General features: G+C 35.3%; 1 non-coding gene across 1 annotated transcript; it reads left to right on the forward strand.

Annotated features, from left to right (window-relative positions):
• The first annotated feature begins 17443 nt into the window (after window positions 1–17443).
• Window positions 17444–17525, forward strand: TRNAS-UGA (transfer RNA serine (anticodon UGA)). Its single transcript has one exon. It is a non-coding gene; the product is annotated as a tRNA-Ser (tRNA).
• Window positions 17526–18337: the final 812 nt, after the last annotated feature.

Consider the following 18337-nt stretch of genomic DNA (forward strand, 5'->3'; position numbering starts at 1 on the left):
GACGATCCCGATGGTGGTGTGTGTAAACATCATCAGCCGTCGCTAACCTGTGAGGGATTTCCGCGACGACCGAGGAGCGAATTCGAAACAAAAAATTTTCCATAACCTACCTACAGAACATGAAATTTAACTTGAAAACAATCAAAATGTAGCGCAAGGAGTAGTGTACTTACTTGGTGGAAGTTTCGGGTGAAATGGTCCACACAGGTATGCACTTAAAAATTTACCAAGGGTAAAAAACTCAAAATGCAATGTGAAAATGAATTACCATGAGCCCTTATATAGCTATTTTTTCCAAATTTTAGGGTTTTAAACTATAGGGCTTGGGGTTTTGTGATATATTTTTGGGTTTTTCCTATGGTTTTAGGGTTTTTAACTTAATTTTCAAATATATAGTGCATTTTTCTCGAATGGATCTTATACTGTGGTTTTTTTCTGTGCAGAAAGAAGGACAACAGATACGTTTAATGATTGATATATGCTTGGTCCATATTATGAAATTTTCTACAAGTCTTCTTTAAGCCCTTTTCTGACTTACAAAAGACAAAAAGATTGTCGAGTTTTCCTTTTTAACTCGTTAAACGGAATAAAAGGCGGTCCACTTTCAGCTCTTTTTTGATCATATAACCATGAAAAGATCGCTAGACTTTAGTCGTTTCAAGTTCGATATCGATTATGAAACGACGTGTCTTCGATCACTTTTTTACTTTTTCGGATCGGGGCCACTAATTACGAAAAGTACTCCTTGGTCGTAATGGTCAAGCGGTTCTCTCAGGTATTGTTTTCTACTTTTTTGAGCCTGAGGGACACAAATTTACGAAAAAGGACCCCCCCTGGAGTTTTCTTTTCCGTGTCTTTTTCAAACTATCTAAACATGAAAAAGACTCAAAGTTTCACCTATGTCGGACTCGTTAAACCCTGACGACATTAGACTTGTCACCATAACGAGACTCGAGCTTCTCCTCCCTAGGGCTCGTTAATTTATTACTAGGTTGGATTTGTCCGAAGGTCAAACTTATATCACAAGAATATGCTATCCCCTTCAAGCTTGTTTTTCAAAAATAATTGGGGTACTCGCCAGCAATGGTGGGGGAAAATTTGGAAGTCGTCATTGGTTACTTACGGCAGCTAGTCACTCTTGAACATCGACACTTTTGCTTCTCGTCGGGTTGGGATATCCACTTCGTCATTTGGCCTTCCGGGGTTTTGGGTTTCCATTTTTGCCTCATTCCATCTAATCCATGTTGTCTCCATCAGACCTCCGATCCCTTGGTACCAAAATGTTGTTGCATTCCAGAGTCGTGTCGCCGATATGTTCAAGAGTATAATCCTTCTGCAGTTTACACCCTTACCTCCTCCTCTGATTCTCTGTTTCACCATCTACCACTTGTTCCTTGTCTCATGTCGTTGATGGGGGAAACATTATGGCCCTCCTGCGATGGATCATCTCCTATCGACATCAGCTCATTATCCAGGAGGTTGATCTAGAGATCCCTTTCAATACCTTGGAGCTTGCATGCCTCAATGGCAAGTTCTTCGTGCCTGACGACAGAATTTCATCATTAATCTTCGATTGGTTGATTCCACGAGTGTTCGACTTCAGCCCATTTTTCACACTTAGTGGATTGTACTGGTAGTACCTTGAGAACCATTGGCATTATTGGTGGATTCTCTCACGCTTGTTAACGGTTTTCATTATTGACCAGTAATCAAGCGACTTTCTATCATGCTCGACTTCAGCACATTTGTTCGCATGCTAGAATTTGTACTAAGATTGGTTAGGGTTTCAAGACCCCGAACTAAGATTACATATGTTTGGGCTGCGTGGATTGGTTCGTGATTACATACATGACTCTTTGATGGGATGGCTGCGACCATACCTTTATCATTATATATGGTCTTATCAACTGGGTGGTTGCGTCCATACCACAGACCAAGTTTCATATGTCTTTTGGATGGTTGTGCCCATGCCTAGACTACATGTATTTCACTATCAGAGATATCAGTTTTACTTGTGCCTGCAGGTTCTTCAAGGTGGTGTCCCAGTTCGGTCATGGTTTTGTAAAGCATTTCACCCCTCCCACTCTCTCGGCCTTCATGCTTTAGGGGGCATCTGTTACACAATAATTTATCACTGTCCTCATCTCAGTCCCTCTGCCGTATCATGTATCAAATACACATGTCCATATCTTCCCACTTATGCAAGAGATTAAACAGTGCTCTCTGATGCTAAAGACTGACCCTTTTTTCCTAGATTTCTCCATCGTCGCTAATAAGCCATAAAAATGTGCGACGATCCCTTGTCATGAATAGTCTTGTCGCAACACCGTCGTTAGTGTACACGTGTTTCCAGCGACGGTCGGATTTTAGGGCTCGGCACGAGGCTCCCAGCTATTTATTGCAACGATTGGTCTGAATGCATTGCCTCCTTGTGATGTTGTCGTTGAGCCTTAGTTCATGACATGTGATGATCCAGATTTGGCAAATTTGTTCAAACAGTCGGCCTTCTGGGTGTTTCTAGAGTTGGTTGTTGGGTCAGTTTGGGTCGCCTTTCCTCCTCTGGGATGGTGGTTCCGCCTCTTGTGCAACCTCCCCTGAGGATAAGCTCCCTCTCCCTCATCTCATGGAGACTCCTTCTCCTATAAAATCACTCACCATTGCTATGATCTGCTAGTTCTTTAGTGCTGGAATTAGTGCTTGCTAGTTCTTTTGAGTTTGGTTTGAAACTAAGTAGATAGCTTTGGTGTGAGTGTGGCAAGTGTGGGATTGCTAATAGTTTGATAATAGGTTGTAGAGTATCTTAGCTTTGCATGAGGACTTGATAGAGAGAGAGAGCTATTGTCCTATTGGGATACCCATTCTTAAGAGTGAATGCTTGAAGGAACGTACTGACTAGACCCTCAGAGAAGACATGCAACGTGAAGGCATGGTTGTAAGTTTGCTCTTGTTTCATTTTTAATACAAGCAGTGACAATTTCCTATATCTTGTGTATAATCTACTTGATAGCTTGCAACTCCTTGACTTTACAAGTAAATAGATCATTATTGTTCTCGGTTATGTGCTCTGTTGTTTTCTTGTGTTGTTTCAGGTTGATTTCTCATTGAGGAGAAAGAAACGGAAGCTGGAGCAGCGCAACAGAAACTTCATCAACCACCAGTTTGAGGTAGGTCTCCAAGGATGAATATTTAAGGGAATCGATTGTTGTTTTGTCTTTGTTGTGACTAGACCCACTCTAGGGCTAGAGGGGTTGCCTCTGTCCGTAGAGGGAACACTTTCCTTTATCACACGTTTAGATGAGCAGAGACATATTGGAGCAGTTCAAGGGATGGCAAGGAGGGACTTGTCCTCCTAGACGATGTCTGACCCATGAACTTAGAACGTCCTTAGCTGGAGCTACATGAGTTTCTGAACCACGAAGATGTCCTTGCCCGCGACCACCCCCACCTGCACCATAACCAAATTGCGTGACCATTTGACAACGACAACCCACCCTCGAAGTGACTAACGAGCTACGACCCCCACGGGTGCCATGAACTCCCCGACCAGAGCCTCTCTTACCCCAGCTGGAGCTTCCACCCTAAACAAAAACAACATCACCCAAAGTCCCAGAGGGGGCTAGAGGCTTCTGGCTTTGCCAGAGTAATTATGTGCAAGGAGCAGGTGTTGGGTTTCATAATGGAACTCAAAGGGAACCTACAGAGCTGGAGAAGAGGGACACCCAAAGAGATATCACCTGCTACCCAGAACCAACCGACACCAGATGTAGGCTAGAGATAGTAGGAAAACTCATACCAAAGGCCCCGCCACTCAGAATTCACCACCCAAGAATAGCCAAACCGAGCCAGAGAGTAAGGAATCCCAAGGGGAGAGAGTCGAGTAGAAAGAAACGAGCACCCGAGATGGAATTGAAAGGAAATACGAACTCAATACCCGAGTCAAAGTAGAACAATGAGGAGTGAATTAAGACTAGGAACCCCAGAAAGCAAGGACTAGGATGCAAGTATACCCAAAGACCCGCAACACCCTTGACCCAGAAACACCACCCAGAGAACTGCAACACCACCCGCATACTCAGAATTGGAAAGGAAAAATCAGAGATTTGACACCAAACACTCCAGAAGCATCCCCCAAGCGACCAAGGTGAAGAACCTCAAGAGCAGAAGGAAATGAAGTCTGGATCTGGCCAGAACCAACAAAGAAGCATCCACTAGAGAAGGCCAAGAAAGGAAAGTTTCTTAGAGAACTGAAGCAAGAAAGAGGATGACACTTGGGGCACACCTGAAGCAGACAAGACAAACCACCACCTTGGAGTAGAAACCAGAAAGGATGTGAGAAGGGAGAGATGTGCATAACACAGAGAAACATTAGACAACCGGAGGGAAGTTCCATCGATGGAATATAACCAAAGGAGGAACAACACCATCACGTCGAAATAAATCGAGACATAAGAAAATGAATGATTCACACACACGAGCTCAAAATTAACTCTGGCATGGTGGAGGGGTTGGTGCCATGCCCTCCCTTGCCTTAAACACTGAACAACTGACATCCATCACATGATAGGTGGTTGTCCTAGTCCGACACCCCCATCGGGGAAGCCTCTTCACTATCGATGATCTAGCTAAGCTCATCCATAGTTGAGGAGTGATAAATAGGTGGCCAGTCAGAGAGGAGCTCTTGGTTGTCATGGTTGCAACCCCAGTTGGCTAACTTGTCAGCAGCTTGGTTTCCTTGCCGTCTAACTTGTTTCGTAATTATATAGTCAAAGGAGGGAAAGCAAACCTGAATCAGTTCACAGATGTTCTCCAAATGCCAACTCTTTACACTTTCTCTAGAGAGGAGCCATTGATTAGTTTATGTATAAAAGAGATGGTTGTTGAGTCCCAAACTTGCATCTTCCCTATACACCTTTTAGCCTTCTTTTCCAGTTACTTCACCCACGAAGCTATCAAATCATTGCATATTAGTTTAAAAAGAGCATATAAAATGGTTTCCTAACTATGTCTTGTGCCTGCTGTTTGATTTAGATTTTTGTTCAATCAGTTGTGGAAACTTGTCACTTTCTGCAGCTAGCTCAAGTTTCCGTAGCCATTTTGTTGAAGTCCATATTACAGGTGTCCACTGGAGAATCCAGCCACATGGGCAAGCTGCAAATTATGTGTACATGGAGCGTGTCCCCTTGGTTCAGCCGAATCACTCACAAACAGCCATGGTTAAGGATGGTCAAAGGAGTGGTCAACCTAAGAGTTTTGCGGTGGCACGACTCTGTTTTTACCACGTGAAGATTTGCGTGGCAAGTTCCTCAATCTCTGGAGGTGTGCTAACACCTGTGGATCGATCCGTGAACCAAATCGAACAGCCACCACTCCATAGATTTAATTGTCACGGCTACCATACTGCTAGATCTCAGGACGTGGTTATTCACGTGTCTGTTTGGCAACGCAGAAATTAGGAATTAGTTGTAGCATCCTCAGTTATAAATAACGCGTTATCATACGCTTGATAGCTAGCTTTTTTATATGTAATCTTGACAGTTTTTACAAGCCCACTATGCCGTGCTTTATCTTTATCTTATGACTACATTTTAATATATGAGAAGACAATGTTCTTAAGTTCAATTTGTGACTGAGTATTAATTGGACGAGGTTGCAGAGGGCCCCGATACACCAAGGCTCTGTAACTACTGTATAGTTTCTTGCTTTCTTTCATTATGTTACTGCTTCCATAATCGTTTGCTTGTATATATTATACTGTTCTGATATTCATGTTAACTGTTGTCCATATTTTCTTTTATGCTTTCTCATGATTGTTAGCTGATCAGTGTTTTTCTTTCAGGTTCTTGTAGACAGCCCGGGCGATTTACATAGTTTTTAATGACTAATGACATGAAATCATCTTGTCCTTCTGCTAATTTATGTTCTGAGTTTTAATTCTAGCATTGTCATTTCTTTTAGTTTTGTTTTGCTCATTTACTTTCATGCAATTTAGATATCATATTACTCCATTTGTTTATGATTACCTCCTATAGCCAAGCGACTCAAATAGTGAGGAATCAGAATATTTTTAGAGAGAATTTTTCGGCGAAAATCACAAGGAAAATCATTTGTCGACGCGTTTCGAACCAACCAGTGTGGTTCATCGTCAGGACAAGTTGAAGAACAGATCCAGCTTATCATGTTTAAATAGCTAGAGCAGAGACACCAACGGTTACCTGGGCAAGAGGTTGACTCAAGGAGCAAGGTCAAATCAGGTTAAATTAGGTAAAAAATAAATAATTAAATAACTAAATAGAAATAGAAATAAATGAAAAAATATAAATTTAGTTACATTAGGGGTAAGAACAATAATAATAAATTACCTAATTAATATATAAATAATAATAAACCACTTATTTCCTAATTAAATTAATAAATATAATAATAGAAATAAATAAAATATATATAATTTTTATAATATAAAAATATAAATTTAGTTATATCGGGAGTAAGAAAAACAATAAATTATTTATTTGATATATAAATGAGGAAGCGCTTGAGATTGAGAAAAGGCCTAGCAATCTTAATAGAGACGATGGCTGGAAAGTTAGTAGATGTTGGATCCCTGCTCTCTCTTCCTAGTTGGCTTCCGCCCTCATCCTTAGAATTTAGTTTTGTTTTTATTTATTATTTAGTTTTTATCTTTATTATTATTATTATTATTAGTTTTATTATTATTACTATTTTTATTTTTATTATTATCTATTTATTCTTTTATTATATTATTATCATCATTATTATTATTATTATTATTATTAGTATTATTTATTTATTTATTTATTTTTAACTGCTTTATTATTAACTAAATTTATATTTTTATATATAAAAATTTTATATATTTTATTTATTTCTATTATTATATTTATTAATTAGGAAATAAGTAGTTATTATTATTTATATATTAATTAGGTGATTTATTATTATTGTTCTTATCCCTAATTTAACTATATTTATATTTTTTATATATTTTCATTTTTTTATTTAGTTATTTATTTTTTACCTAATTTAACCTAATAAATTAAATTATTAATTTATTTTTATTATATTTTTAATTTTTATATAGTTTTTCATTTATTTATTTATTTAATAGATAAGTGGTTTATTATTATTCTTTATATATTAAATAAATAGTTTATTATTATTTTTCTTACACCTAATATAACTAAATTTATATTTTTATATAAAATTTTATATATTTTTATTTACTTTTATATTTATTATTTTATATATTTTTTCCCTTATAAATATGTGGTTTATTATTGTTCCTCATTTATATATTAAATAAATAATTTATTGTTTTTCTTACTCCCGATATAACTAAATTTATATTTTTATATTATAAAATTTTTATATATTTTATTTATTTCTATTATTATATTTATTAATTTAATTAGGAAATAAGTGATTTATTATTATTTATATATTAATTAGGTAATTTATTATTATTGTTCTTACCCCTAATGTAACTAAATTTATATTTTTATTTAAAATGTTATATATTTTCATTTATTTCTATTTCTATTTAGTTATTTAATTATTTATTTTTTACCTAATTTAACCTGATTTGACCTTGCTCCTTGAGTCAACCTCTTGCCCAGGTAACCGTTGGTGTCTCTGCTCTAGCTATTTAAACATGATAAGTTGGATCTGTTCTTCAACTTGTCCTGACGATGAACCACACTGGTTGGTTCGAAACGCGTCGACAAATGATTTTCCTTGTGATTTTCGCCGAAAAATTCTCTCTAAATTGATATGGATCACAAAAGCCTGAACTCAATCAGAATATTAGTTGATGTAGTATGATTTAGTTTACTTTTCTGCAAGTTAGTGATTAGATTACTCATGTCATTTTCAGGATTTGAAATATGAATGCGTAGTTTAATCTTAGTCTCATTTTATGCAATTTCATTTCATGCAATTTAGATATCAAATTACTCAATTTGTTTATGATTACCTCCTATAGCCAGAGCGAGTCGAATGGTGAGGGGTCAGAATATTAGTTGAAGTAGTGTGATTTAGTTTGCTTTGCTTACAGTCTTTGAATTGCTTTGAGTTCAGTTTTTTCTCTTTTTATATAGCAGCAAGGATATTGGGCTTCATTGTCACTAGCTCACTGTTTTGGTACATTTTTATTTTCTCTTAGGAATTGATTTCATCACAGCAAGTTTTGAAACCTTTTTGAGAACTTTAAAGTTTGGAAATTCATTGTAGAAGTCACCATTTCCATCCATACTTGACTTTCAATTCTGCCATCTCACATTAGGGAATCAACAGAAGATAAACCCAAAAACAAACCAAAAACTCAAAAACGACAAAGAAATAAGAAATCGGTTATCTTGCATATACAGTGCACTTCACTTCAGTAGTTTACGACTCTCAGATTGACGTTTTAAATAGCAATTTAGGACACACTAAATTGACCAAACAATGGCCAACTGGGAATCCCCTAAGACTTGGAGGTTTGAGATGCCAATTTTTGATGCAAGATGGAGTCCCTTTTCTAAAGCTAGGAACTCTGCAACATTGTTCGTGATGATGCCACAAGCTGCCACAAAAGTTTTGAGATTTTTCCCCTTCGTGTCCCGAATAAGACCCCCTAGACGAACATGGTCGGGATTACCTTTAGATGCACCATCAAAATTTAGTTTGACGAAGCCTTGAGGAGGATAGAGGAAGCTGTCTACCGAGGGTCTGGTCCTCGCTTGCTGTCTGTGTGGGGCCAGGGAGGAAGCAGGGGGGCAGAGGTCAAGGTCCTAAAGGATTTGAGCCTCCCTTCCATTCACCTTCCAATCATCATCTTCCCAACGTTCCATGAGGATGGTCTCTTTTATGTTACGCTTAGTCATTGTCCAAATGTGGTTGATTTGTATAGGATCTGAGTAGAACACTGCTTTATTCCTGGCTTTCCATAGGTTCCATAAAGTAAATCCTTGGGATATGCACCAAGCTCTATTGACTATTGGGTTTTTTAATAGGTTCCATCACCAAAGCTCTAAATATTCTTTCAGACTGTTGGTCGAATGGTCCTGGGCGCTAAAAATATTTTCAACAAGCTTCCAGAGTTCTACCGCCACTGAGCATGAGTTCAAGAGGTGATATGCCATCTCTTCTTCAATCATAAAGAGGGGGAAACAAGATGGAACTTCAAAGCATTTGTTTATGATCCTATCCCAATTTAGAAGTTTGCCATGTCTAATCAATCTGAGGAAGAATGTGACTTTGGGCCAAAACCTTGAGTACTAGATTCGTTTCCACAGGGGATCAGGGTTAGGCATGTCACTAACGGAGAGAATGGTATAATCTTAATTTATTGAGAACATTCCACTGGACCGATAGCCCCAACAATTTTTTTTTGGGTCATCACTTGATAGAATGTGATGTTGTTGAAGACGGTGGAGTAGCTTGTCCCAAGGGAGGGGTGGATCATGGTTGGGCCAATGAGCTTACGTTTTCCATTCCCTCCATTTGGAGGGAGGGTTGGAAGCAATCTAGAAGTCTCTGACATATATCGCCCCTAGATTAGTATAAAAGGCCTGAATTTCCTTAATATTTTCCTGAAGCGCCAACTTAGGGTATTGCATCCATGCTTCCTCCCAAAAATTTTCTCTGCCTCCGTTCCGAACCTCCCAAAATCCATGGTTTTGGATTAAATGCTTATTTTCCTTGGCCAAGGTCCAAATAGAAGATCCAGTTGGTAAGGATTGAGGATTTAATAGGGGATCCCAAATGTAGTGCTAACCATATTTGTGAGCCCACAACGTTTTCCATGCTTCGTGTCCTCCTTGATGCATCTCCACCAGATCTTAGTGCCAAGCACCTGCGATAAAGTCTCAAAGTATTTCAAGCCTAGAACACCATGAATTTTAGGCTTGCATATCTTGTGCTAGATAACCAAAGACCATTTCCTTCCTACCTGAGTGCCAGACAACAAGAACTTGCGAAAAGTTGCAACTAAGTCCTTGTAAATTCTCTTGGGGGCTGGAAGAGCCGAGAGTTTATAGACTGGGAGAGCTTGCAAAATGGATTTGAGTAAGGTGACTTGGTCCGCAGAGTTTAGGAGTTTGAAGGTCCAACTAGAGAGTTTATGGTCCAGGTGTTCTAGAAGGTATTTCCAACAGGAAGTTCTCAACGAATTGGGAACCAGAGGAATTCCCAAATAAGTGCTAGGCAAGGCATCGATGCGGAAGCCCAACAATCTTTCCAGGTGGGACTGGACTCCCTTGTGGGTGTTAAAGAGAAATATATTTTATTTGTCGTCATTGAAAACCATTCCAGAGGCTTGTAGAAATTTTTCCAGAATGGAACTAAGATGACAAGCTTCACATAAAGTTAGTTTTCCAAAGAGGAGAGTATCATCCAAAAATTGCTGGTGGGAAACAGGGGGAGCAACTGGAGATACTTTCAGCCCTTGAATGAGGCCACTATGGGAGGCAGATTTAATTAGTATACCCAAGCCTTCAGTTGCAATGATATACAAGAAGGGGGAGAGAGGATCCCCTTGCCTCAAGCCCCTTGAGCCTCTAAAGGGTCGGGAGGGAGAACCATTGACAATGATGGAGTAAAAAGGGGTTTCAATCATGGATTTTATCCAGGAGATCCAGGAGTGAGAGAAATCGAAAGCATCAAGCACAGAAAGGAGGTAGTTCCAGTTTATGTGGTCAAAATCTTTTGACATGTCTAGTTTAATGAGCATACCTAGAGATTTGGAGGTTTTCAAAGAGTGAACCATTTCATGAGCAGTGATGATGTTGTCCATTATTTTTCTGCCTTCCACGAATCCTGTTTGCTCTGGGCTGATGATGTGTTTCATTAGGGGTTTAAGTCAACGAACCATAATTCCTCATATAATCTTGTAAATAACATTGCATAGGTATATCGGTCTAAATCCATTAATATCCATAGCCACTCCTTTTTTTGGAATAAGCGTTAGAAAGGTGGCATTTAGACCAGACTAGATTCTATGAGATTGACGAGCTTCTTCAACCAGCGCATGGATCTTAGCGCCCAAAAATTTCCAACAAGCTTTGAAGAAATATGAAGTAGAGAAATATTTATATATTTTTAAAATATCTAAAAATATCAATTTTTAAAAAAATTATTATATCTAATTATATTTAGATTTTGTTTATTAAATTATTTTAATTAATATAATAAATAAAATTATATCCCCACATAGAGTGACACACTTGAGAGAGTGGGGAAGGGATATCACTAACCCTCAATCCATATTCCCAGTGTGTGGCAACATACCCCAACATTGGTTTGTAAATCACATGCAACAGGCATGGGAGATGCATCACACCACAAGAGCTCCTTCTTCATTCTGACATCTGTTGCTCACACGCAAAGTATGTCATGTTCCACTGTCCCATTGGTTTGGAATTTATTCGAGGGCATGCTAAGGAAATGCACTTTGGTACTCTGCTCTAGGTCTTTATCATGCCTTGTTTATTAGATAATCTAGTGCTCCTGGGACAAACAATTCCACTTGCCGAGCTCTGTCTTCAGCTCATGTGTGATCTTGCATGATCACTGGCGACGTCCAACTATCAATAAAATTCGATTCACCGCTCATCCAGTTTGCACTCAATTACTGTGTTGGAGGTTCGATCATCGATTCAATTCCTCACAGGGTATTTCAACATTACTGGAACGTATATCCCTGTAGTTCATTCCTGCTGGAAATCACAGCAATTCATCCACACGTTTCAGTATTTGTGCTCATGTATCCGGACAATATAAAGATCCGAGTATGCACACACTTATAAGTAGATCAACATAGAGGAACACAACCATTCCAAGATTAATATGAAATATTTATTAATGTAAAATTGCGAAAATCTTCATTACTATTTTAAAATTCTATATTTTGAATATAACATTTAGTTTATTTTTATTAAAAAATTTGTATGCTAAAAATGAATATTTTTTTTTAAATCATTATTTTGAATGTGATTAAATTTATTGAGATCTAAAATTTATAAATAAAAAATTATGAGTATTTGTGTTATTAAAAGCATTTTGAACTTAATGTAGCTGATTTCCAATTCTAAAATTTAGTTATGAGTTTAGAATTTATTTATGAGCATGCATTCAACAATGGACTTTATTTTTGACAAGATGATCTTCCCAAATCTTCTATTCCTTTGGTGTATCTTTGCACCTTTAGGGGCAATTGCTAGTTTATAAGAAAAATCTTATGATTGATGTGGGATTTCCTAAAAATATGTGGGAAATCCCACTCATAAGGATGATTCAATACACAAGGTGCTAATTACAAACCCTGGGTGAATTTGTTAAACTAAAAACAAGTTTTATGGTTTTACACAAATAATAAAAAATACCTCAATAAACTAGGAGGTAAGATCCTAAGAAATATCAAACATAATATAGAAATAGAGCTAGTTGGAGGTAGGATCTCAACTAGTCAAAAGAATATGAAACTATCTCAATGATACACACATAAATCTACAACAATAATTTCTTGATATAAATAATGTCACATGTTAAGTGCATATGATAATCTCTATCATTCTCTAAACAATGTAAGCATTGACCTCCAATGCATGTAAGAGAGAGGGGAAGTGTTGTTGTAGTTGATTCTAAATAAGCATAATGTAGGTGCCGACTTTTGGTAGGAAGTAGTAAATATTTGGTCAATCCAATGATACCAAGACCTATAGTTGAACTTGCATAAACCAAACTTTGTCTCGGTGATGTGGATGAACCCAAACCCAAACTATATCAAAAGAACCAAACCCAAAACTAAATCAGGTTGTAAAACTATTGAAAGCCAATTGAAATTGTCCCAACTAACATGCTACAAACCCCCACGACAACATGAATGAAATCCCAACCAATTACTAATGATGTAGAATTTCCCAACATTTGGGGCATTCACTCAAGGGTATATTTCAACACACAAGGTGTTAAATACAAACCCTCACTAGATTTTATTAAACCACACACACCCATTTATAGTTTTACATTTAAAAAAAAACTAAAAAGCAAGATCTAAGAAATATAAATCAAAATATAATAATAGATCTAGCTAGAGATAATATCTCAATTGGTTAGAAAAAAAAAACTAACTCAAAAATTCATCAAAAAAATTTACAACAATAAATATCTAACACAAATAATAATGTCATATTATAAGTGTATATGCTAATCCCTATAAATAATTCTTAAAGAAACTCACTTCCTTTCTTCATGGAAGTCATTGAAACTACCATATATAATTAAAATCTTAAAATCAACCCAAAACAAAAATTGGAATTTTTCTAGATAGCCATCATTACAAAGTACTTCTTAATTCTCAAACTTTCAAAACCATAAAGATCAACCTCTAAAATTATTAAAGCTACCTTACATGATTAAAATCTTAATTTACAATCCTAAGAACAAGAAATTTGACCACTATTGTGGTCTAAAATTATTAAAACTACTTGGTCTAAAATTATTAAAACTACTTAATTAAAATCTTAATTTACAACCTAAATTATTAAAACTACTTAATTAAAATCTTAATTTACAGCCTTAAAAACAAGAACTTAATGAGCAACATTGTAATGTAGCTCTTAATTTTTAAACTTTCAAAATCATAAAAATTAACATCTATAATAAATTTATAGAAATATAATTCTAATCAATTGAATTTATGAAATATAATCATAATTAATTGAATTGATTATAGTATCCATCATTATAAACCATCTAAATGAAAAAACATGAGTGTCAACTTTAACTAAGAAAAACACATAAATCTAAATATTTTAAATAGATAAGAATTTACCTACGCATTTTTCCCATTACACACAAATCTAAATGCTTACATAGAGAAATATTTGGCCACACAATTCCCCTATAAAATTATTTGTGATGCACAATGTAAACTTGGTTCTCTCTAACTAACACCCATAACTAGAAGTAAGATACATGAATATATGAAAAATACATGAACATATATGGGTAAGATACATGCATATATGAAAAAGGCATGAATATAACAGCATTTCCAATAATCATATCTTTTTAGCGAAGTCTATAGGGTATTATAATATTGTTGTTTTAAGATAGAATAATATTATAATATTGTTGTTTTAAGATAGAATAATATTATGGATATTGTTTAGTAAATTGATTTGTATTTATGAAGGAATAAAACAAAATACAAATTTAAAAAATATAGAGATACAACAAAAAATAAAACTTCAATTAATTGATAACCAGTACTGAAAATTGTTATATGCATAATGGAAACAAACTAGCTCAGGGGATGATAACTTATATATGAGAAGCGATGTGAGACTACATGCTTTCTGCATTGTGTTATAATGACGCTCGTAGGCATTTTTATCATAAAAAAGAAATGTGAAACCATAACCCTAGGAGATGAAGCACCAACGGTTTTGGGCCCCGTTGGGGTAAGTTGGACCGCCAACTTACCAAATTCATAAATTTGGCATAAAATCTTTGTTTGGCTATCATAATACCTTATTTCGAAGATCCCCTTGGGGAGGCAAAAAAATAATGTGTGAAATAAGTTTTGGCACTTTTTTGGTCTCTTTGTTTTCCCAGAAATTGTCTTTTAAGACCTCAAAATGAATCCGAAAGTTTAGAACCCGAAAAATTGCCAAAAATAAAAATTTGTGCTAAAATCAAGGAAACTGAATGGAAACAATGTTGGGTCCAAATGGAATAAACAAATGGCCACTAATATCTACCTAAATCATAAATAATAATGCAACATAATTTATCTTCATATTTTTTAGGTGTCTTATCTTAAAATCCATAATGTTATCCTTAAACTTTTACGACGAAAATAACCTTGCTTCTAAATATTTTCAAGATATAATTAGGTGCAATTTGATTTTACAAGTTGGATAGTGTAATGCTAAAACTATTGAGTAACATATTTAATTAAAATATGAATATAAACATTAAATTTCTATTTTTTATGAATACTTTAAAGAAAGTTACATTAGTTTGCTTTTTATATATCTAATTATAAGGGCAATATTTAAAGATAAAGTGTTTCGATCAAATTTAATACAATGATTTTGGAAAATATGGTGATTTGTTTCAATATCATACGATGGAAATATAATTTGACTTGAGGTAATAGAATTCATTTTTATATATCTAATTATAAGAACAATATTTAAAGATAAAATATTTCGAGCAAATTTAATACAATGATTTTGGAAAATATGGTGATTTGTCTCAATATCATACGATGGAAATATAATTTGACTTGAGGTAATAGAATTCTTACCTGGTAAGAAAACTTGAATCTAGTATATTTAAGAGGTTTCATAAATCATTTTATAAGTATAGATACACATTATAATAGTGATGGAGATTTAAAGGAAATGGTTTTCTGAGTTTTAATCATGTGGATCATGGTTTTGTAAATCTTAGACCAAATGTCGTGATTTATCTCTCTTACAAAGATTTAGAGCATTAAGTGAAAATGTGTGTGGTGTTGGCTTGTCATTATTGAGATGAATTAGATAAAGCAACAAAGAGCCTCTAACAAACCAATGATGGTCCAAATCATGCTTTTCTAGTTGCATAGAGGACATTAGTGTTAGAAACATATACCTAAGATGACCAAATTGAGAGTTAGTCATGGAATGAAGCTTATGTGTCATCGTCACCACTTAGAATATCATTGAAACAAGTAAAGGAATGCTAAATTTTGCAAGAATGATGGCCCAAGGAATTCATATCTTGACATGAATGTGGTTGGACAACGTTGAGTGATATATGATAATGACTGGGAGTATGAAGGTTGCTCTTCATCCAAGTAAGGACAAGATCACTGAGTATGGTGGGGAAGTTTCTTGATTGACCATATGGAGATTGAGAAATTTTTAGTTATTTAATTATTCTTATTGTAATCAACATTAAGACACATATACTCTTTATTGAGCTATTTGTTGACTGAAAGCATGGTCTTGAAATCTCAAATACATATAGGAGAGTAATTGTGACCAATGATGAAAAAAATGAGGCTTCATTCGAATTTCTTAAAATTGAAGTTGAAATCATTGCTTCTTAAGAGTGAGAACCACATAATCCTTAATCTAAAATCTCTTACAATGTCAAACTAAAATATGGTTAAAAAATTAATGCTTCCAAATATACATATGATGTTATCAACCATTTCAATCTTTTGACGTTCTCATATTTGCTTAATTTAATTCTTATTAAAAATATTAAAAACTATAAGTTATATTTTAGTAAGATGTTGAGCCCTAAAGATACTTGGAAAATTATAATTCTTACTTGTCTTTGTTGTGATTCATTCTATGTACAAGCGTCTGTTCCTAGTATTTAAGAGTTTGTTGAAGCCTAGTTGGTTGAAAGATTCTCGCCAACTAGTTAGCTTTCTAAATTAGTGTGTGGTTGAGATATTCACTCAACCAAGAGATTATATGTCCAAAATGAACTAGCTATCTCGAGACATAGGCTGATGTATTTATATTGTATTATTATTTTCATGTATATACAATTCGAATGTATTTAGAAAATCTTTGTAGGATTAGCTTAAGTGATCTAAAACTAGATGTATAATTATTTGATATTATTATTAATTGTTATTAATTATAGATTCGATTCTCTTTAATTCCCTTGAAACGAAGTCTTATAAAAAAAAAAAAAAAAATACTCTAGAAATTCCCATAATTTTATTTAACAAAAAAATGTTTAGAACAAAGTCTTGTAATAACATAGAAAAATACAGCACATGAGTGCATGATGTTGCGGGCGAGGCGGATGGTTTGCACACCCCTCGGCCGCGTTTGAGTCCTGTGGAGCTGCGCGGATGCTGCAACGTATTTGGTCCCATGACGTATATTCCGGTACCGCTGCACAACAACATCTATGTGTTTGTAATGTATTTGTCCCGATGTGACGGTTGTCAAGCTGACACGTATATGTACAAAAAAGAGGGCCCATAATGCTTCTAAAAGGAACTATCCCCTCCCATTAAAAAAAAACATAGAAAAATACTATATAAATTTCCATGATTTTATTAAAAAAAAAAAAAAACTAAAAGGTTAATCACAACCATTAATAAATACAAGATATTTATCTATTATTATTTATTTACTGCAATATATTGATATTTCAAAGCTCTCTCCGTTTCGTAAAAACGGAAGCGTTTCAGAGATTTTGATTTTTCCAAAAACACATTTAAATAAATCAGAAGAGGACAAACTACTTATTTTGAAAAAATAAAATCGATGAAGTCTCATCGGCTTGGCCTTCGTGGACAACAAGAGACGACTTGAATTAATAAAAGATATTTCATGATTTTGCTCTTTCAATAAAATTCTCCTTTTGTAAATTGCAAAGGGTTAATATCAATACATGAATATTTCAAGATCATCAACATCTTGTCGATATGTCCGAGTGGTTAAGGAGACAGACTTGAAATCTGTTGGGCTACGCCCGCGCAGGTTCGATCCCTGCTGTCGACGCGATTGTATTTTATTCCAAAGTGTTTCTTCTACATAAATCCATGGCAGCGCTGAATATCGTTACAAGACAGGGTTCAATTCTCAGCCACCCCCTTCCGGTCGGTAAAATGGCGGTTTTCTGTTATCCGCTGTTATGGATTGGGGGTTATTTGTTAATCCGCTGGGCAAAAAGGCGGTTTTCTGTTATCCACTGTTATGGATTGGGGGTTTTCTGTTAACAAAGAAGACTGAACCAATTTAATTTGTAACACTAAGATGTTTTTCACTGAATCCTAGGAGAGAGACAATGGGAGTTGTCTATAACGCGACTTTTTGAAAGTCTTTCCGGCGGATTTTTCCAGTCGAAATCCGGCAAGAATTATTGGAATCGCAAGTTTGATAGCTAGTTTCTGCACAATGAAAGCGTCCCAGGGGTTTTTCAGGGCGCTGAATCCAAATATGCAGTTAAAAAACCATTTTAACTGCAAGAAATCAAGATTTGACCTCAATTTCTTCGCCAGATTCCGTCACCGGAATCTTCAAAAAGTCGCATTATAGACAACTCCGAGACAATGTGTTATGCATTTCTTCTTTGGATGAACAAAGATTTGAAAATATTTACCTTTATCATCTTTGGAGAGAAGACTTACAAAACTCTGAAGAAAGAGATCCTTTATGGTTAAAATATGGCTGAATCTTTTTCACTTATGCATTAAAGATAACCAATATTATGTTAAGTGAACAAAGTTTTTATTTTAATAAATAGGGCATAAATGGCCTATGATTTGGGGCTTTTATGTGTAACTAGTGTATTTTTACAAGAAATTAAATTA

The sequence above is a fragment of the Pinus tabuliformis genome, chromosome 2_1 (genome assembly GCF_031772625.1).
Source record: "Pinus tabuliformis cultivar Carrire ecotype Pingquan chromosome 2_1, CPIR1, whole genome shotgun sequence".
NCBI lineage: Eukaryota > Viridiplantae > Streptophyta > Pinopsida > Pinales > Pinaceae > Pinus > Pinus tabuliformis.